Source organism: Geospiza fortis, unplaced genomic scaffold (assembly GCF_000277835.1).
Source record: "Geospiza fortis unplaced genomic scaffold, GeoFor_1.0 scaffold192, whole genome shotgun sequence".
Classification (NCBI taxonomy): Eukaryota; Metazoa; Chordata; class Aves; order Passeriformes; family Thraupidae; genus Geospiza; species Geospiza fortis.
Genome location: NW_005054315.1, coordinates 622,347 through 644,485, shown reverse-complemented (window position 1 = coordinate 644,485; position 22,139 = coordinate 622,347).

Below are 22,139 nucleotides of genomic sequence, written 5' to 3'. Positions count from 1 at the left end.
AATTCTCAGGATCATTCATAGGAAAATAAATCTATTTATATCATGCATTAAAAAATTTACAGTGCTGGTGTGGTTTTAGTTATTGCTTATTGTGGCAGTGGGGTTTGAAGATCATTTGTTTAGTCTCTCTCACAAAATTGTTTACCTGTCTTCCCGCCTGTTCCCTGCGCCACTAGTGATAATTCCAGATTCTTCCCTGTCTATCCTCAAAAAACCTGCCCCTGCAGCCTGTCTGTCATAATTTGCTACACCCATTTATCCAAAAGCTTCGCTGTCAGTTATGATATTTGCCTTCCCTCATTGGCATGCACCTTTCCCATCCCCTTTTCTATTGGTATTACGTTTACATTTGTTCCCCCAGACCCCTCCTATCTAGTCCTTGATTCGTTAGACGGTCTCCTCCCACACCGAATCCACACCAGGAATCCACACCAGGAATCCACACCTCCTCCATAAAAGCTGCTGTTTTTCTTTGTTTCTCGCTCTTTTGGTCCCCCTTTGAGGTGCACCACTCCCTCACCTGCTCACTCCCACGTGGCGCTGCATCACCTGCCCCGCTCCCACATAGCACTGCAGCCCCAGTGCCACTCCCATGAAGGAGTAAAGGCAGCTTGGAGACACAAGCAGAGTCCTTCCTTCTTCCTTTGCCTCAATGCTTAGATGTTGGTCCACATTTATTGGCCACTCCTGGCTGTCTGGGATCCCGGCCAGTGGTTGAACTGTGATCCTGCCTGCCAGCGCCTGAGTTGGGATATGGCCACTACTGGCGTGCACACCAAAAGTGAAAGGGGATCAGAGCACACAGGCGACCGGCACCACTGCTCCCCCTGCGATCAGGGCGCAACATCAGCTTATTATTGAAAAAACTGTCCTTCCAGATATTTCTTTTATGTACAGCTATAGATATAGACGCTGATGTGGATACATATTCATGTAGAAAGAGGAAGGAGCTATTGAATGAATATGGAGTAAAATGATGATTATAAAATTCTAATTATTTTACTCATTTCAAATTGGAAAATGCAAAGTCTGCTCAGGACATCGCTTATAGATAGGGTTTTATAGAAAAGGAATTGCAGTCCACTGGTTACATCTGTCACACCATATAAATTTCATTCCACCTTTTTTCAATGATACTATGTTCAATATGCACCTCAGAAAAAAAAATCGTGGATGAAGAATTTGCTCTTGCACTTAAAAGAGTACCTCTGGATAAAAATTACCTAGGTATGTACTGCTTTTCTTTTCTCATTTTTTATTGCTTTTTGTCTGTTCACTAGTTGTTCTCTTTTTTTACTTTATTTCCTTTACATTAATCTGTCCTTTTAGCTTTCATTTGCAGCAAAGACAGCTAGTTCACTATGACCATGAAAAAGGTCATCTCCTCATGTTTACATCTAGAACTACACCTAGAGGAATTTCAGTTTTTAGCTAAATTGCTAAGTATATAAAAATTGAGGCACCACCAAATGATTGCCCTTTTTGCAGAATTCTATAAAATGAAAATAGTGATTTGCTAAAGCAAAGGAGGGAAAATTAGTGGATTATTCTGCATGGAAGAATAACTTTTTTTAAAATATTGATGTTTGCAAGTGGTAAAGCATATCTACATCCCTTATTTACCACATGAAGAGAGTCTAGATCCAGAGGTAGAAAGGGGTTTGTGTTCCATGTTAGTGCATCCACACTGTGCATCATTTCCCTCTGTGATAACCCCTGTGACTTTATGACAAAATTACTGCTTTTGCATACACTTTTCTGAAATTTCTGAAGTAATGTGACGCTTACCCAATAGACTACTACTAGCATATTGCATATGATGCAAAATGCTCTTTTAATGCTCTGGAATGTAGGATGTTGAGGCTATTTGAAAGCTATGTGTCTCTGCTGAGAGACAGATAGGTGATTAGATGAGAAAGGAATATTTGCTGCAGTGTCTTAGTGGTCATTTGTCCCTGGCTATAGGCTGCCTTTGGGCATCACCCATCCAGGTGCTACCTGACTGCGTCGGTGCATCTCAGACCACACAGACTAATCCAGAATAAACTGGATAACAAAAGTGATATTTTCTTCCTTATAGCATTTTTTTGACAGAAGACGATGAAAACCATGGTACTGCTGACTGATTTGAGGCTTTGCGATTAATGAATACATGTGACTTGTTCTGAAAAATTAAGAAAGAAAACAGTGACAAGTTGAAATAATAGCCCCCCCAGTAAGGATACTGTAGGAGCCAGGAGAAATTATTTATGGCTAAAATAACTAATATATGGGGGAAGGGCAGGGCAAGTTCTGCATAGGTTGGGCAGAGCATTACTTGACATCCCACCCACTGGAACCTTGGGTCCAGCCTCAAAGTTGCTACCGATCCAGTGGCAGAACTGAAATCCCAGCTGGGGGGAGACCAAAGCAGAGGCCATGACATTGGTCTCACCTACTCCATTGCCTCCGACCTCAGAGCAGCTGAGACCACACTGGATCCAGGGCTGTAACTATTGATCTTTCTCTCTCCTTTGTCTCTCCTTCTCCTCCTAACCTCCTCTTCTCAAAAGCTGTGTAACTTAAAGTTTGATCAGTTAGAGTATGCTAAGTCAGTGCTTTGTGAAGTGCCTTACTGTGACTGGATGATGCTTTAAAATTTGCCAAGTATCTTATTCTCTAAAGTTTGCAATTAAAATTTGCTGTTCAACCTTGTAAGAAGTCTGCTGTTTTCTCCCATTCACTGCTGAGGGAACTGCAGTACCTAAGCCTCTTTAAAACACATGCTGAGTGACCTCAGATTGTAACAAATACCAAAGGTAATTTCGAGTGCTTTGTAAAAGCTACAGCCCAAGCACCAGACACTGCATATAATGACCAAGCTGTCACGTGCAGATATGATATGTCTGTAAGTTTACGGACAGGAGTGCCCTGTTCACCTGAGTCCATCTTCTTGCAGTTTGAACTGGTAGGTCTGGGCTTTGATTTGGGCATACATTTGTAGGTTTTAGAACAGGACTCACTACCTACCCAATACACCTGTCATGTCAAGCAAATTTCAGGACGTATGTCAACACACAAGGTGGTTCCAGCAAAATAATCCTGTGTGGCACCATGGAAATGTGCCATCCCCAAAGCTGCACTGAGCTGGGCCTCCAGGAGAACCTGGGAACAGAAGGATGATGATGCAGTGTTGACAACAGCAAGAATACAAGGGTTGCAGCCAATAAAACACTGTAGGCTTACTCTTACGACAATATTTGCAATATTCTCCAGTTCTATTACACCAAGCCAGTTAGGATAATTAAGACTAGAAAAGACCTTAAAAATCATCTAGTCCAACCATTAACCTGGTCCTGCCAAGTCCAGTACTGACCATGTCCCAAATATCACATCTATATGTCTTTTAAATAGCTGCCCTGGGCAACCTGTTCCAATGCTTGACAACTCTCTCAGTGAAGAAATTTTTCCTAATACTCAATCTGACCTCCCCTGCTCCTCCTGAGCCCTTTGAGTGAAAGCCAGTGGTAGATTTATGACTCTTGGGACTGAGTCTGATACTAGCAAACAATCTAACCCTACTGGCATTTATTTAAATCATTGACATGATTTTGTGGGTTTTTTTCCCTTCATTGCATTCTGTCAATGCATTAATATTTAATGCTAATGTGTATTGTCAAGAAAGGCTGATTTCAGTAATTAATCTATGGCTTACTTTGCACTGAGGTTTTTTCAAAAGTATTCTTTCTCCCAGAAACACTATGATATCTAAGGATAGGATCCATCTTTTACTCAATAACTCATCTCCCTCTTTTTCTTTAGTGCCAAAGTACAAGATTATGTTTCAAATAATTTAGTTTCATATGGCTTTGTACTCAAGCATTCATGAGGCAGAAACCTGTTTATGTGAGAACTTCAGCTGATATACACTGAATTTGGAGGCTTTGCTAATGCTGACTTGATTAGCATGCAAATAGCTTTTGATGTCTCTGCTCAAATTAACATTCCTATCACCTTATCCCTCAAGATAACTGTTTCTCCTGGCTAAACATCAAAACTGGATGTCAGTGTTTCCCAAGATCCTAAATTTAAAAAGACAGAGCCCGTATTTACCAATAATTTCTCGATTTCTAAAGAGAATCCCCAGCAGATGAAGCTCCATCTGGCTCAGTTATTAACTACATTTTGCCTGCTCTAAATTCACAGTGCAATTCCACTGCTCCTCAGAAAGGATTGCATTTCTTCATTGATACATGTCCACCATAAAGGAATGGGTGATGCCAGTAATACTCAGTTTTTTCTCCTTTTTCTTCTGTAATTTTCTTTCCCTCCAGTAATACTCAAATGTGAGGGAAGCAAATATTGCCAAGTCCAAATTTTCTGGAAGAGAGATATTTCAAATTTCATTGCACTTTTTTTTCTCTCTTTCTCCCCTGAAAAAAAAATGAATGTGAAAACAAAATGCCTGCCATACCCTTTACAGCTCAGGCTTTTTGCAGCCACTACAGCTTATTTCTCCCTCTCACCTGTCTCCAGTGTAGCAGCCTGTGTTCTTTCTAGACAGCCTGCAAGGGTATTTTATTTCCATGGGTACCATCTCCCCTCTGATGCTGCAGCTCCTCCTGCTGACCACAGCCTCTTTTCTCTCCCAGCACTGCAGTATTGCTCTGTCAGGTACAAAGGCAGCTGGCCCTTAGCATTCAAACCTGATAAATGGTACCTTTAACAATAGGCCATTACAGCCAATATTGTTGCTCTTATCACAAGAAATAGAATGCATCAATCTGTATTTGTTATCCCTAGAGCAGAGAAATAAGAATAGATATAGTCATTTTATATAGGTTATTTCAGTATATTGGTAAGATGGGCAGAATATTTTTATATTCTGTGACTCTTGATAGCACCTTTTTAATAACCTAGGTCACGTTACTAATTTCTCTGATTTTTGTACTCTTTCTGTATGCACTTTCTCCAGAAAGAAATATGCAAAGGCCCTTTAAATGTAACACTTTTGATCCATATCTTTTTAATGGGGTAATATTTCATTTGGAAACATTTAGCTCCTTCTTCCTAAGGCTTTCAGCTTGTGTTCTTCAGATCAATAGGAGTGGTTGTGATCATAAACGATGTATAAAGCACGTTCCTACACCACTGTGTCTGAAGCATTGTGTCGATGTAGCGAATCTGTTAAACTACCTTGTCCAGTTTCAGTGATTTTAGAGTGACTACACATTTGTTATTTGAGTGTTTAGTGAGCTTTTAGTGTAAAGTTATTACCCTGGTTTTGGCTGCAGTGTAGTTCATTTTCTTCTTAGTAGCTGATACATGGCTGTGCTTTAGATTTAGTATGAGAATAATGTTGATAACACACCAATGTTTTAGTTTTTGCTGAGCAATGCCTATCCAAGGGCTTATCAGTGTCTCATGCTCTGCCAGTGCAGATCTGCACAAGAAGCCGAGAGGGAGCATTGCCACGACAGCTGACTTGAACTGGCCAAAGGGATACTTCATACTGTGTATAAACTGGGGAAATTGGGCCACAAAGGGCCAAGGGTGGGATGGGCATTGGTCTGTGGGTGGTGAACAATTGTATTGTGCATCACTTGTCCGTCTTGATTTCTATTTCCCTCCCTCCCTCTCATTCACTGCAATTACTGTTACTAATATTAGTATTTATTATTTCTAGTTTATTTTAATTTAGTCAAATTATCCAACCATTCTTACCCCAGCCCATGAGTGTCATCTTTTTGTGATTCTCCTCTCCCTCCCACCAGGGAGGAAGGGGAGTGAGAGAGCAGATGCATGTCACTTAGTTCCTGGCTAGGATTCAGCCACAATAGCCATCACAGATATGTCTAAACTATCCTTCCATCATAATCATCTCAGAGCTCTCACTGTATCAGTGGTCTAAGCATGAATGTAAAGATATGAAGCTAGATATGCTTTGCTAGCTGATTACCCATAAATGCATATTTTACCATAGCAAGGTAAAATAACATTCCTTACAAAGAGAAAGTGAGGGTTTGGGTTTGAAAATTGCACTCTACCAGCATTTGATTCCATTTAAAAGGTAAGTACAGCATGCAAAGAGGAAGTCTTCTAACATATATATATATTTTTAGTCACTGTGTTCACTGGGATGTCATCCAAATAGTGATAGACTCTGTGACAACCCTTTATAAAATGAAGATTTATTGATGCAGTAGGGATGATGAGCAACAACTCACCCATATGATGACTCCTTCACAATGAATGATATGGGAGCAGCTTACTTCCTTTCCATTTAATCCCAGTGCAGAACAGAAATATATGATTTTACAGACTGTGCTGGGTTTTGCTGGGTTAACGGTACTTTTCTTCACAGTGGCTGTTATAAGGTTGCGGTTTGGGTTTTTGCTGAACACAGGGTTGATAATAGAGGTACTTTTGTTATTGCTGAGCAGTGCTTGCACAGAGTAATATTTTGTATTGGAACACTGGTGAGGAGATGGGGGATACATGCAAAGTTGGGAGGAGGCACAGATAGGGCAGCTGAGGAAAAATGACCAAAGGAATATTCCATACGATATAAAATAATGCACAGTCTATAAACCTGGGGGAAGAAGGAAGACAGGGGGTAACATTTGGAGTGATGGCGTCACATTATGTGTGACGGGGCTTGGCTCTCCTGGAGATGGCTGAACACCTGCCTGCCCATGGGAAGCAGAGAATTCATTCCTTGTTTTGCTTAGTTTGCATGAGTGGCTTTTGCTTTCCCCATTAATTTGTCTTTCTCTCAACCCACAATTCTTCTATCTTTCACCCTTCTGATTCCCTCCCCAGTCCCCCTGGTGGGAGAGTGGGCAAGCAGCTGCGTGGAGCTTGGTTGATGACCGGGGTAAAACCACAACACAGACACACACAAATGCATGCATGTTTGCTGTAACTTGTGTTATTCACACAGGACTGGCTCCTGTTAGATTTAATTTGTAATAACTTTGGATATAAGTGTGTACATTTCAGTATTGTGCTTGTAAGAGGAATCTAGGATCATCTCATGGAAGAAATTAACATAAATTTCAAGTTTAAAATTAAAAATTAAAATTTCAATCTATTTTAAACTGTTCAAAATTGCATTCCATCTAAATTAGCTATCCTTGCCACGCTCATTCCTATGTTTAAAGGACTCTATTTTTAATTTTTTAAATTTTTTTTTTAAAACTGGGTGAATGCCAAAATATTCTCTTTGTGGGCAAGTAAACACTGTTACTTCAGTATTTGAATGATGATCAAACCATTCTGTGTGTCTCTGAGAAAATCCTTTCTCTCCAGTGACCGCTTTTACTGAACCTCTTTTACTGAAGTTTTAAATCCCATACCCCAAATGAAAATGTGAAATGAAAATTTAAATGAAAAATCAAAATACTAAATGTCTTCTTTTCCCTTTTGCTTTTCTTTTCCCTCACTTTTGTTGTTTTGGTTGGGTTTTTTGAGGGGGTTAGAGGGTTGGTTTTTGTTTTTTTTTTTTTTTCCACTTGAAAAGGTTGTGTGTGTTGCTTGAGAGAACCTGATATATCATAGAAGCTTTTCCATCTGGAAAGACTTTACTGTTCCAAATCTCCAGACTCCCTCTGGTCTTAACTTTCCAGTATATTAAAGCCATAAAGCCATTTTAACAGGCCCAGTAGGATTAGTTCAGTAAAGGGGGGATTGTCTGATAATGGAGAGATGCTGTAGCAATGTATTTTCTTCCCCTTTTTTTGGCATTGAAGAGGTACACATGGAATAGATTCTAATCCTAGCTTCCCTGTTTTTCAGCAGTTTTTGGCTGCTAAAATTCATTTTCAGACTCACTGGCTGAGGGCAAAAACTGTAAATGCATAAGAGCCATTCTAGCTTACCATAAAATTATGGAATATACTGAGTTGGAAGAGACACATCAGGACCATCAAATCCAACTCCTGGCCCTGTTCAGGATATCCCAAGAATCACACCATGTGCCTGACAGCCTTGGTGCTGTGACTGCTTCCCTGAGGACCTCCAGTGCTCAACCATCCTCTGGGAGAAAAACCTGTTCTTAATATCCAGCCTAAACCTCCCCGACTCAGCTTCATTCTATAAATACTAGTATTTGAGCAATCATAAAAGTAATTTTAAAAAGTTTTAATTCTTTTTCTTTTAACCCTTTCTCTTTCTTTCCTCTTTAATGTATTGCAACCCTTCTTTGGATGCAATTAAGTAAAATTCAGAAAACAAAAATGGAAAGGGGTAAGAGATATGTCCTTGCAGTCTTGAATTTTTTCAAAGCATTGACAAAAAAAAGAAAGGTCAAAGTTTTGGAGTTCCTGAGCTCTGGCTGGTACTGTAGACCTAAAGCAATGATTCTCTGATCTATAATTCCACTACTAAATGTATTTCTAATAAATTTTTTGATGCAACTGAAACTAAATCATTACAAGAATAGCTAAGAATTTTTTTCTTGTCATTTGTAAGTCCATATCCATATTTCTTTCTCCTGTGAGGAAATAGGTGTGTAATCTTCCTTATGAAAATTATTTGGGAGTAAAAAATCTGTAAAATAATTATTTAGATAGAGAATATTATCTATCATATATTTAAAACAATCAGCTTTTTAATGACATCTTTAAATGGAAATCTGTTAGAGAGCAACTTGCTGAGCATTGAAAGTCAAAATGAGCTTTCACTGCACTGTCATTACCCTGGATTGTATTGTTACTTCTTGAAAGATTCTTGAAATTTCCATATGTTCGTTTATTATAAGATGAAATGTTACTTTCAAGAAAAACTAAGGAGAAAAAAATAAAAGGTAAAATGTCCTAGAAATTATGTGTCTGTTATCTATCTGTCTATCTATCTGCCTCTCTATCTACCTATCTCAAACATGACTAATTGTACAGACATGGAATCAGAGGTGTTACTGTGTCTTACCAACTTCAGTGCTTTCCAAGGTATTCCAACCAAATTGGCAAGTTCCCTCTTGTACAAATATCTGTCCTGTACTTCTAAAGCACAGCAGATAAGGTTTCTGATTAACAAGTGTTTCAAGCAGGTTTATGTACCTGTAAATATAGAGGGTGAAAAAAGAGCAATAAAAGCCCCAATCCTGCAATTACAGCTCTGATAGCAGACTCACAGTCCTTGTCTGAGCCCTTTATCTCTAAAAGCCTAGAAGGCAACAAAATTCCTGCAGAAGTAAAACCTGTCCATGCAGAACCAACCACAGGATAAAGGCCACATAGATGCTTTCCAAAAAGCATGCCTAGAAATTTGCTCATTGAGTTGCTCAGCTAAAAGAGGTAGCTGCTTGTCAATTTTCTTTTGTATTACATTCTTCCAGTAAGGTTTCCTTCAGTGGGATTAATTTTATTACAGCTGATACTACTAAGCACATAATAAGTAGTTCTGCTGCAAAAAAATCTTCAGCATAACATTTTGCTGAGATATTGACATTATGCATTACAATTTGCTTCACAAATTCCAGAAATACACATAGGCTTTTTCTGCAGCCCAAGGATAAGATTGACAAATATACATGTTTAATAAGTGTGTGTACCTTTTTTTTCAGGAAAATGCTGTTAATAGAACATCTTGGTATTTATTTTCAATGTCTCTGCTCTTGTTCAAATCCAACACAAGTCAGGGGTACTTGCCTTCTGAAAAACCTGCAAGTCATTTTCAATTTATTTGGTACCTCTGAAAGAAGTCTCATCTCAGGAGAGCAGGGGTGGAATAAGCAATGAAGATTGAACTGAACGTTCACCAAAAGAAACAATTCTTCCATATTCAACTTGCACACCAATTGCTTTCCCACACATTCATTATTCTGAAGTCAATTGCATTTTGGAGCCTAACTTCTTTTTCAGTTTAGAAATTGAACTATGGTCCACTGAAGTAGTTTGTCATAGCCTTGGCATAAGAATTTTTTCAGAGTCTTATATACTCCTGTAGGTGAATCATTCTGGCTTGAGCATGGATTTTCAGACTGCTGACAGACATTTGATTTAATCCTTTATTGTAAACAGCTCTGAATCTCCAAACAGTATTGACTGATATCAAGTTGCAGAGTGTGAGCCACTCAGACAAGAACCAGAAAGCAATGGAGTGATAGCAACCATGACACGACCGAAAGCAGAAAAAGGGTGAGTGAACAAGAATATCATTATGGTTTTTTATCATATAATAGTGGTTTCTTGTGTGAACAGCCTTTAAATGTCATGTTGTTAAAACCATTTTGCTGGAACATATCTGGCCAATGTTTCATTAGAAAAGTGGTGTTGATTTAGCAGGTTTGATAAACCAAGTCATTGAGGTTAAGAAACATTTTGGTTAAATATAGGCAAAGAGAAAAAAAAAAAAAGCAAGAAAAAACCAAATTAACAAAAAATGCCCAAAAAGAAACAAATGCAATAAAACATGAAAATTGTGAGATTTTATGCCAAATAAAAAAGACCTTATTAATTCATTAAAAATTTCTATTGCTTAATTTTCTGTTTGAATGCAAAATCAGAAAAATGTCTGTTTCAGAACACGCTCTTCTTTTTTTATTTTACTTAATTTTTCAAACTGACTAGCACCATGCCAATGAATTTTAAAAGCGCAGGTGCTTCAACATCTGTCTATGCCAAAGAAAATTCTTCTAGGGTATTTCCAAGAACATGTAATGAGTCAAGTCTTGAGGTTGCTGTTAGAGAGCTATTTGGACAGCAGTCTAGGTAGACTGACCAAATCCTGTGTTAGGCTCCAGTGATCATGGCAGGGTTTGTTGGCAATCAGTATGGAATCTTTGGAGTTCCCTTAGGAAAAGAAATACTCTTCTTCTGTTGCAGACACTGCAAATACCATGTTTGCTTGTTTTTTAACAGAAGTGATTAGTATAACAAAATACATGGTTGAACTGCCTTTACCTAAAAGCTGGTTTTGCATGTCTGTATATCCACCTGTCTTTTTTTTGGAGTATGACAAAGACACATTGTGCTGCACATGGTTTGCCTCTCTGATGATTACATATTCACCTTCCACAAATATGAGTTCCTTGTTTTTTTTTTAATGAAATTTCCATTGGGTTGACTCACTGCTACAGGATTATATTCTTAGAATGCTTAGTTAGTTTTTACCCTCTCAGCAATGCTAGAGTAGTTGATGCTATGTCATATTGACATTGCTTAGAGGGAATTAAATATTTTGAGAGTTAAGAGAACTCTGTCCAGGCCAGCATAATGATTAACAACTCTCTCAATATGATCTGTCTTCTGTGGTGTTTTTTTCTTGAGGTAACTTTGATACCAAGGGTAGTCCCCTGACAAGGAAGAGCTTAAATTCACTGCTGTGAATGTTTGCCCTTTTCGTGTGCCCAGCTTCTCACAGTGTCAAGCATCAGCTATGGGGGCCAACCAATTTTAGACATGCTTCTTTCCAGTGGGAAAGATATGGAAAAAACAAGTGAAAATATAGTAGGTAGTACTCACTTTATCACAACACTGAAGTGTACTCAAGTAAAACACTTCAGGAAAACTGAGGTACATTCATGTCATCCTAATTTAAATGGACAATTATGTGCAAAAATATTAGAGCAATGGCACAAACATATTTAAGTATACCAAATATTTGATACCTCATATTGTGAGGCAAAATTTGAAAATAAAACCTGACAGATTATAAACTATCTCTATAAAAAAAGCAGATTCTGAGGAAAGAAAAAGCTGACCCTGGACAATTTTTCTAAAACATGTTTCACTAGCAGCATTTTCTTTGTATAATTTTGATCATAATATGAATGTTGAATAAAGTAAAATAAGACTGGGTTTGTGTCTTCCTATTGTCTGATACAAACACTTTTTTACTTTGCTTTTGCCTGCATGTGTCTTTTGGAATGACTTTGATAGGCCCTGTTTGATTGTCAGAGAGGCATAGGCAGAATTTTAAACACTGTAAATGAAATATATTTGAAGTCTGAGAGAGAGGAAAACCATATGAATTTATATAATGCAGCTTTTCTCTGTGTCAATCCATTAAAAAATTAGATTGAAAAAATTTTTTCTTTGCTGTAGCTTTTAACCATGTTCACCTGTTTCACAGGGAACATATTCAACAAGTCATTATGGGGAAAATGTGTTAAATGTAAGATTAACAGATATTGAAATCAGTAGCCAAAAAGCTAGCAAAATTCTGTTTCTATATTAAATGATTACTGTATTCCTTTGCAATAAGAGGGAACTGTGGACTATTCAAATATAAATTAAAGGAAGAGGCAGAATGAAGAACAAGAGAAGAAACAGAGTACTGCTATACTTACAAAGCCTTGAAACATACTCTGTTCAAAAATCACTTTCTGTCTCAATCAGTAAAAAAGGCTGACTTCAACCAAACGCTTTCAATGTCAGAATTGATCAGTATTTTTCCTTCTTTTATGCAATTGCACTTATTAATATATGCTAATTGTTATTAAGTATATTGCAGGATCACTCTGAGTTTTGCAGTAGTAGTATCTATATTTGTCATGTGTTTTTCACCTTACATGTTTTTCCAGCAAGTTATGTGCAAGTTTTTTCACCTCAGAAAAAGGATCCAAAATAAACCCTTCAGGGTATACCTTGAATGGCTTCTGGCATCATGAATAGCTTCTTCTTTCTAAGGGGAGGAAAAAGCAAGGGCATGATATATGTTCTCGAACACTTCTAAGATATAGAATTTAGTATGAAATAAACAACTGAAATTAACATTAATTTTAATTCTGTTTGGGAAGAATGTAATGTAAATCCCTGGAATTTTGTGCAGGGGGACGGACTAGTTTAGCACGGTTCACCCAGTGTCTCACAAACATCCCTAAATGTGAAACCACTATGGGACTATGGGAAGGGTTAAAGTGGATTGTGTCCTACTTGTATTTCTAAATCTATGTTTTTAGACTGAAAGTCAGTAAAAAATAAGGCGTATTTTAATTCTTCATAAGCTAGATTTTTCTCAGTGGGTTTCTGGGTAAGGTAGCTGTGATGTGCAGTCATTTTGAAAAGCTATCAGAAAATATTTTAGAAAACCAGCATCAATATGAAGACTGTTTTGAAAGATGACTGCTTGGCTGTAATTAGCTGTAATAAACAGTACTTAAACAAAATTTTTTATATTTATCAAGGTTCAGAATGACCTCTGGGTCTTGACCAAAGATGCTTTCAAGGGCTAAGCAAAGTGCCTGGGGCTGGGGAGGGAGGAGGAAGCAATTATTCCCTTTCTATTTTAGCCTTATTAACCTCTGCCTTCCAAGAAGGAATAATATATCTTAAAAAAAATACATACACAGGCACAGATGCATGAATATAAATGTTTATAAGTACCTTTACTTTGGGAAAATTCACTTTCATGACATATCTTTCTCAAAGAATCACTGTCACATCCTCTGCAGTGTCAAGTCTGTTGACAGCAAACATCATCACGACTGTAATTTGTGAGTCATTCTGCCAGCTCCTGTCTGGTAAAAGCAAACTGTCCTTGAACACTGAATATTTTTTCCTACCACAAAATGGCCAGTGATTCTCTCCTTAGCATAGGATCCCCAAGATGTGAGGAAATTAATCTAAGACAAGATAAACGATTTTCTTTTCAACTACAGCAATCTTCAGATAATTCAATATACCAATCATGTCTGATCTGGCTATTTTACAACCCAAATGTGATTTCCTACAGTTGTACTGATTTGATCCAGGAACTGTTAGGCTGTTGAAGAAAGATAGCATTCACCTGAAAAAAAGTACAGGGCAGTCAAAATAGTTCTGTGATTTCAAAAGTGTTGAGTGTAAGGTTTTACTGACTGGACTTAGAGGCCCTTAAGGAAGGTCTTACCTTCCACACCTTGGTAGCACATGAGAAACATAAAGCATAAATACAGCTCCTAATTATTACTTCATGTTTCTATTTCCATGTTCATTACTGTGCATTTGTGGAGTGGTACATTAGGAAAGAAAATATAGCTCAAAATAATTTTCACTATACATGCAGACAAAGTTTTATTTTTCTTCAGGCAGACCTCATCTGCACAAAAAATCTCAACCCACCTGAAAGTTGAACATTGATGGATTCTATAAAGTTTCCCAATTCTGTCACATAGATGCCATTAAAGACAAGGATGATCACTGGGGCTGTACACCATCTGCCTCTGCAACTTTTTAAAACATTACCAAATAAATTCTAAATGTAGATTTAGTATAACCCACAGTTCCTATTATTTTGCCATCTTCTCCAGTGGTTAAACCATGTTAAAAAAACAAAAGAAAACACAAAAAACCAACCACCTGCCATATTCTCTGAGCTACTGAGTTCTGTGATTGTTTATTTGTTGTTTTTTAAAGTTTGGTCCATAATGGCTCTCTTTTTCATGTTTGGTTTGATTTAGTACTTTAGATTCTAACTTGAGCTTCTAAAGCTTCAAACAGAAATGCCATTAGGTGTGGAGCACAATTTTAAAAGGTTAATAGCTGTTTGCACATTGGTATTTTTAGCAATACACCCAGTCTTAGCCAAATAGCAGCTATTTTTCAATGATCAGTAAAAATACTATTCTGTGCTGAATGAAAAGGCTATTTCCTGACATTGTACAATAGCAGCAGTGTCAAAGGAAAAAAAAAAGAAAGAAAATTTACTGATCTATAAATTTTGGTTTGAATTACTGTCATCTATCTAGAGATTCTTCTGGAAATTTCTCTTTAACTAAAGTCATGAGAACATTTAAGTCCTATGATTAAGGCCCAGAGGACAAAGCAGGTTTCCCAATGATCCTTTTCTACACTTTCTCATGTCCAAGAAATTCTGCTCTGGTAATATCCACGGTGGACAAAGGCAACTAAACAGAAAGAAATCTATAGGTGGGGATAAGATATTGCTTTCCATTTGTTCTTTCCTTACATTTGGAGGCATTTTTATTATAAAAAAGAAAGTATAACAAAAATTATTTTAAAAAACTGTAATTTCCTTGATGTGGTAAAGTCTGGGCAGTATTTATATGCCTTCTTACAGAAAGCAAGAGCTTCCAAGGAACAAAAAAGTGAGAGACTGGAGCAGAAAGAAAACAGATCAGAGACCTTTTTAGACGGCGTCTTGAGCTCTGAAGAGAGATTGAAATTTAGTTTCCTTTGAGCTACAAGCCAGTCAAGTCTGCTAATATTTTCCTATTTTCTATAAACTGCTAGTCAAAAGTAATGAATTTATTGTAACCTGAGAAAAAGCACAAGAAATATGTTTAGGAATATTGCAAGAATTAGCTAGAGCTGCTGGTGGGAATGCAGGAAGTGCTGAGCAGATCGAGAAGGAGAGCACAGCCTGGGACAAGGGTCAGGTCATGGGAGCTCTGGTGCAGAGACAGGAAGAGAGGCATTAGGGGAAGAAACCCCTGTCTCAGCAGTGCTGTCAGTCCAGATCAGGCTTTGTGGCCTTGAAAGACTCTACAGTCCCTGTCTGAGGGGCTATCACTGCAAGGTGAGGAAGCAGCAGTTTGCCAGCAGTTACTTCACTAGTGCAGAAAGTAGTGAGGGATGTGTTTTGTACCGACTGTTGCACCTATTTACGTCAACTAGTTGGTGTTTGTGCATGGAAAATAAATTAGTTCATTATACAGGATTTAACACTTAGTTTATTTTTCCCTAGATTTCCAGGTTCCTGTGTTCCAGCTACCTGTTTAAATACAGGTCTTGTTTCTGTGAGCTTGCTAAAAAGTCACAATCATTTACATTTGTACAAAACATTTAATAAACTGACAAAAGTAAAGTGCAAGAACTTGAATCATTGACAGAATTTGGGTCATCTTCACAGATGATTAAAAAAGCATGTGAAACTCTGTGTCAGGGTGTTTGTCATATTTTCTGGCAAATTTTCACCAGCTTAGAAAGACCAAGAAGGGAACTTAAAGGAAGGATTTGTCTAATTATTCAACCAGAGATCTGTCTCTAGACAGTTTAGAGAGATGAAGACTGGTAAAGAGCATTTTGTCTCACCTTATTGAGGATGCTTACAGCAGATAAGAGGAAGCATTAACTAAGACAACTTAATTGTGTCTTTGACTATAAGTGAATTCAGAATGATTCACTTGGAAGTACACATCTGTATATTAAACATCTAACACTGTGTGAAATGAATCCTACTTTAAATGCTCAGAGGAAGGCCTGGAAAGGAAAAATTCCAACTATCTGAACATTTCAAGCCTTCACTGAAGACACAATGAAGTTCACCACAGGTCTAGTTCAGGTACTGAAAGGACAGCAATAAAATGGGAAAAACTTTCTATATTTGTTGTCACTTTATATATTTATTCACATTTACGTACACACACACACAAACATATCTGTAAAACATTATACATATATTTGGTATAAATATATAAAGTAATGAGAAAGCGGCCAGCAGTTATCAAATCATTTATTAAATAATAATTCAGAAAACTCTGTAAATTTTTGTCATTGAAGAATTGTATAGACTAGGATTTCCAGGTAGTATGTCATCAGGACCAACATTACTTACTTCATGATAGTAAGCAACTGTCTGATTTATTTTACTTATACTCTGCTGATATTTATGCAGAAATATTAAAAGTAATGACTGTATGGAGTGTGAAAAAAAATTAAGAAAAGAAAGAATATCAGCTTAAAAGAAGTCTAAGTACAAATAATTGCAGGCAACATACGTAAAATAAATTAATACAAGATACTGATATGTGGGGAAAATACAAAATGGCTTAGCAGATCTGTCATAAAGCTTTTAATGGTAAAATTTCTTACAATTTGTCCATGACAGGCTTTACATAGCCAAGTGAGTCCACATAGGAAAAGATGACCAAAAAATTTAACCAATGTACAGCAAAGAAAAATCACACTTGAACTGTCCCCCAAAATCTCAAAATAGTAGAATGTAATTTCTAAGTTAAACAACATTAGCTTTCTAAAATTATTTGCATTAACTTTATTATTACAATACACTAAATCTACTACAGAAAATTAGTAGAATGCTTTGGATGCTTTAGGATAATTGGATACCTAGCTAACAATAAAACAAGAAGAGATGTATTCAACTAATCAATTGCCTGAGCAATTACACTAAGATATAAAAATTATCCTCCTTGCAAAGTTGGAAGATCTTGTTTTGAAACTCAAATGTATTTTGAATTCCTCCAGCAATGCAGAACACTGGCGTTGTGAGAAGAATTGTTAAGTTTGCTCAAATATTTACTGTTTGGCTGGGCTAGAAGAGGCATATAGCCAATGCAAAAGTAGAGACAAGTAATTTGTGTCATGGGCTTCAAAAGTAACAAAATATTTCCGTGTGTACAGCTTTGACAAAATTTTATAGATATTGACTCTTACCCTGCTATAAGCACACCAGACAAAACATATTTGTTTCTGAAGTGAAGCTGAGCAGGATAAAGGAAGCCAATGTTTTGCTTTTCTTATGGGATTTTGATACGGTAGGCAGTTTCAAAAGAGTACAACTCAATTCACAAGACTGTGAAGAATGGTAAAACCAGCTAGTACTGGCTGCAGGCCAAAGTAATTAGCTAATATTGATAATTAGAAAATTAAGCAATTAGTTAAGAATGTTGCTATGAGCTTTGCAGGGTTGTCTTTGCTGGAAACAGAAACTCATGCCAAAAGAGCTATATATGGCTTGGATGCAATTCAGTTCATTCACAGGGAATGGCTATACTGCATTGTTTCTAGCCAATAGATTTCATTCATAAGTGTTTATTCCTCATGGCTAACTAAGCAGCCCTGACATTTGTGTTCGTGCCATGGAAGCAAAAAATTGGGATTTTGATTTTTTTATGTGATGACTAATTCATCACTCTAAGCATACTTGAACATGAATAAAGATGAGAAGTATTTTTTTAGCCAGTTTTGAGGGTTATAACAGTCTGGAAAAACCTACAAGTTTGCAATTTTCTTCCCCATCCCCAAATTACTCTGCCCCATAGTATGTCAAGCAGATTTTATTTATCCTGTAATAGCTGAAAAATGCTGCAGAATAGTAAGTTGTGTACAATTCTCATAGGAAAACATGCTTCTATAACTTTTTTGCAGAAAATTTTCTTGCACTTTGTCATGATTTAATGTCTTTCAGCCTGACAGATGTTTGAGGAAAAGCTCTGTTCAATTTGTTCCTTTATATAGAGCTACTTATTCCAGCTCCTTTTAAATCCTCAAATAACATCCTGCCTCTTCCTATCTTTGTTTTATGTAAGTGTAGAGTAAGTGGAAGTACTAACAGTTTAAGCTCATCTAAAATTGTGAAACCCATATCTAGGATGAAAAATCAAAAGTGATTGTGAAAATTACTACCAAAAGTGCAATATGATTCCAATTGTTCTGAAGTGAACTGTATACTTCACAGTAAAATTATAACTATTAAAACCAGTAAAGAGATCTAAATAGAAGTTAATTATTACACAAAAACCAACAACAACAACAACCACCAAACCAAACCAAACAAAATAAAAAGACAAAAAAAAAACAAACAAAAAAAACCCCCAGATTAACTGTTGCAGGGTAGCAATTCAGCTAACAGATGGTTAATAGTCATCTTTAGTGTCTAACTTCCATTTAAATTCTGGATCAGCCATGTAGAACAGCATTATAAAAGAAACAACTGAGTCAAAAAACAGCTAAGAAATGCTGAAGAGAATGTCCTTAATGCTTTGCAAAAAGATACATTGTTAGATAGTATCAATCAAAAAGTAAAGAAATTGAAAAGAAAAGCCTTAATCACACTGAAGATAAAAAAGAGACAAAATAATTTTCATAGGTGTTCCTCTGTAAATTCCTCCAGCATGGAACCTTCCCATGGGCTGGAGGCATGGATCCCTTCCCCAGAGCGCAGTCCCTCAGGAATGAAGTGCTCCAGTGTCGGTCCCCCATGGGGCCACAGGTCCTGCCAGGAGCCTGAACCATGGGCTCACAGTTTCCTTTGGGCATCCATCAGATCCAGCAGGGGCCCTACACAGGCCACAAGTCCACTGTGGACCTTCTTGGGCTGTAGGGGCACAGCTGCCTCACAATGGGCTGTCTGCACCATGGGCTGCCAGGGAATGCCCACTCTGACGCCTGCAGCACCTCCTTGCCCTCTCTATTCCCTGACTTTGGTGTCTGCAGGGTTGTGTCTCACTCCTCTCTTCAGGAGGCTGTTGTGGAACATTTTTCTCCTTTCTTAAATAAGTTATCCCTGAGTTGCTGCCACCATTACCAATGGGCTTGTCCTTGAAGTGAGTCTGTCTTGGATCCACCGGGAATTTGATCCTTTTGGACATGAGGAAAGCTTCTCAAAGAAGCCAATCCTGTAGGTCACCTCACCTTGCCTCACGTCGCATTGCCTCGCCCCCCCCCCCTTCCCCTCCCCTTCTCTCTGCCCCAAATAGACATGGATAACACAGAACTAGAAGGGGCTTCAGAAGGTCATTAGTGCAAGGTATGCCTCTAGCAATGAACAATATTTATGTGATTTTTAGCAGATGCTCAGGATGGAATTTATAAAGACCCTTGTAAGATTTCACAACTTCCCCAGGCAGCTCCACTGCTCCCCTAAGCTTGAAATTACTAAAAAGTTCTCTGATATCTAAACTAAATGTTGCTTAATGCAATGTAAGCAGCTTAGTGTTTGTTCTGTCTTCCACAGTTTCATTGAACAGACAGGCATTCCCTCCTTAAAAATCCTTTTATAAGTTGGAATTTCTTTTCAAATGTATCTTGTGAATTTTCCTCCATTTTAAGGTAAATAGCTCAATTGTTTAAAATACTGATTTAATATTATTTTATATTATAAACATCTATATACTAGCATACAAATAAAAGAAAAATAACATCTATCTATGTATGACAAATTATAGCACAAATTATATTGATAACAGTATTAATCTACAGTGTTTCAGACTTGGCCTCTTTTCTGTTGAAATTACATGCATTTCATGAAATTCAGTCATAGTGATAACACATATGCAAGAACTTATCTAACATTCAAGATGCATCAAATAAAGTTTGAGGCCTATAAACAGGGAAGAACAGAAAAGAGAAAGAAAATAGCAAATAAATAGACTTGTGTTATCTGGCTATGAAAACCTCTCTCAAGGAGACAGAGGTAATTAAGTAAAGCAAGAGCTGAAGAGGCAAAACCTGCTATCATGTAGGGGCTTAGCCAGTTAGAGAAGTCGAATGCCTTTAATTGGAAAGGTCAGTGAAGGTCTTTTAATTGGCAGGGTCTCAGTGGAGCAAGCAGTGCACACAAGGAGATAGGGAGTAGAATCACAGAATCATTTAAGCTGAAAAAGACCTTTAAATCAATGCATCCAACTGTAAATCTGGGACAGGCAAGTCCACCACTAAACCATGTTCCTAAGTGCCCCATTCATGTTTTTTAAACACATCTAGGGATAGTGACTCGACCACTTTACTGGGAAGCCTGTTCCAATGCCTGACAACCCTTTTGGTAAAGAAATTTTGCCTAACACAAGTGTTTGTCAGCATATAGAACTGCATAAATTCCTTTAACCTCCCTTTGCTGGTGTCTCTTCTGGTCTTTTTAGTTCTACAAATAAATTTTATGTTGCATTCTAAAGTTAAGAGTAAACTGTCTACATATGTCTAAGATTCCTTAGGATGTGGAAACATTCTTTGCTGATTTTTATCCTGAATGGAAGCTGAGGTTTTATTAAACAAGGACTGAAGTTCTCTGTTTTATTTCTGTGACAAAGAATCTAGTGAAGGACTGTAATTTTGACAGTGGCTAATGCTTCTGAAGCTAAAGAAGATCTTTTAAAAGTTACAGGGCAAAAAAGGAAAGAAATGCAAAAAGTCAGGAAGGCATAAAAGTGATGTTATAAGGTTTATTTTTAAAAAATCATGAAAAAAAAGAGAAAGAAATTTAAAAATTGAAATGAGAGTTTGATTTAAAAAATCACACAGTATTTAGAAGACAAGAATAGATTCATTTTGCAGCAAGAGGAATTGACATGAATTGCAGAGGGTTTTTATCAATATAAGTAGTGCCTTTTTGTGATTCTCCTTCACATGCCCTGATTATTCTGAGCACTAACTTACTTCTGCCTGTACTCAATTCCTTGGGAATAACGAACCCTGGCAATCAGCACCCTTTGTCTCTCACTTCTTTTTCTGCTTTCCTGAATGCTGTACTATATCTTCTTGACTGAGTAGCTTCCTTTTCTCTTCTGGCAGAGAATGAGATATAAAAAGGAGTTTTGCTGACTACAAATAGGAACCAGCAATCTGTCAACTTCTTCACTGCTGCTCAAGGCAACAATGAAGGTTACAGGATCTTTACAAACAAACTTTCTGACTTTTTGCCCAAGTGATAGAATTAGCTTGCAGATAAGGAATCCAGGAAAGTCACACAAGTTATTCCTCCTGCACCACAGGCTTTACATATTAGTTTATCTATTTTTATGTTAGAGCAGCTGTGTGAACCTATACAACTTCTCCTACCTTGTCAATAATTTTAAGCAATAGAAGTTAAAATATTGTCATGAGGAAGAACAGAAAATGTGGGAATCTTCAGAAGAAATTTTCTAATGGAATATATTGGAAGATTAGAATGAGGGAAAATATCTGTAAGGCCATCATTCTGTATCAAACGTTGTTTAGTGTTCATTACCATGACCTGGTGACAAAGATGAGTTAGACTTATCTTTGAGGAGAGGGGAAAGAAAGGTTGCTTCTCTACATGTAATTTGAGAAGCTGGTAGGATTTTATATTCACTGTCACCTAAATTTCCAATGGTTTCTGGTCAAAGTTTAGGAATGTCACACTCCACACATTTACACTCACTTTGAAGAAGAGCATTTATGACGCTGAGACAATATTGTGTTCTTTACCCTGACCCAGCTCATATATGGATAATGCTGTCCCTGTATTAAAACTAAATTTGCTGGTGCAATTTCTTTTACCAGACTTTTGGGTTTGAAGCATACTGAGCTCCTGAGTTTACTGTGAAGTTCACTTATTTAACCACTTCTTCAATTAGTAATATATTAACATCATGATAGATTTTGTGGCTTGTGAAATCAATTTGCTTGATTTTGCTTTGGGCAAAGATCAATACTGTACTGTAATGGTATATGGATTCTCAAGAAAACAAAACAAAACAAAACAAAATTAGTCAATACTGTTAACTGCTATCCTCA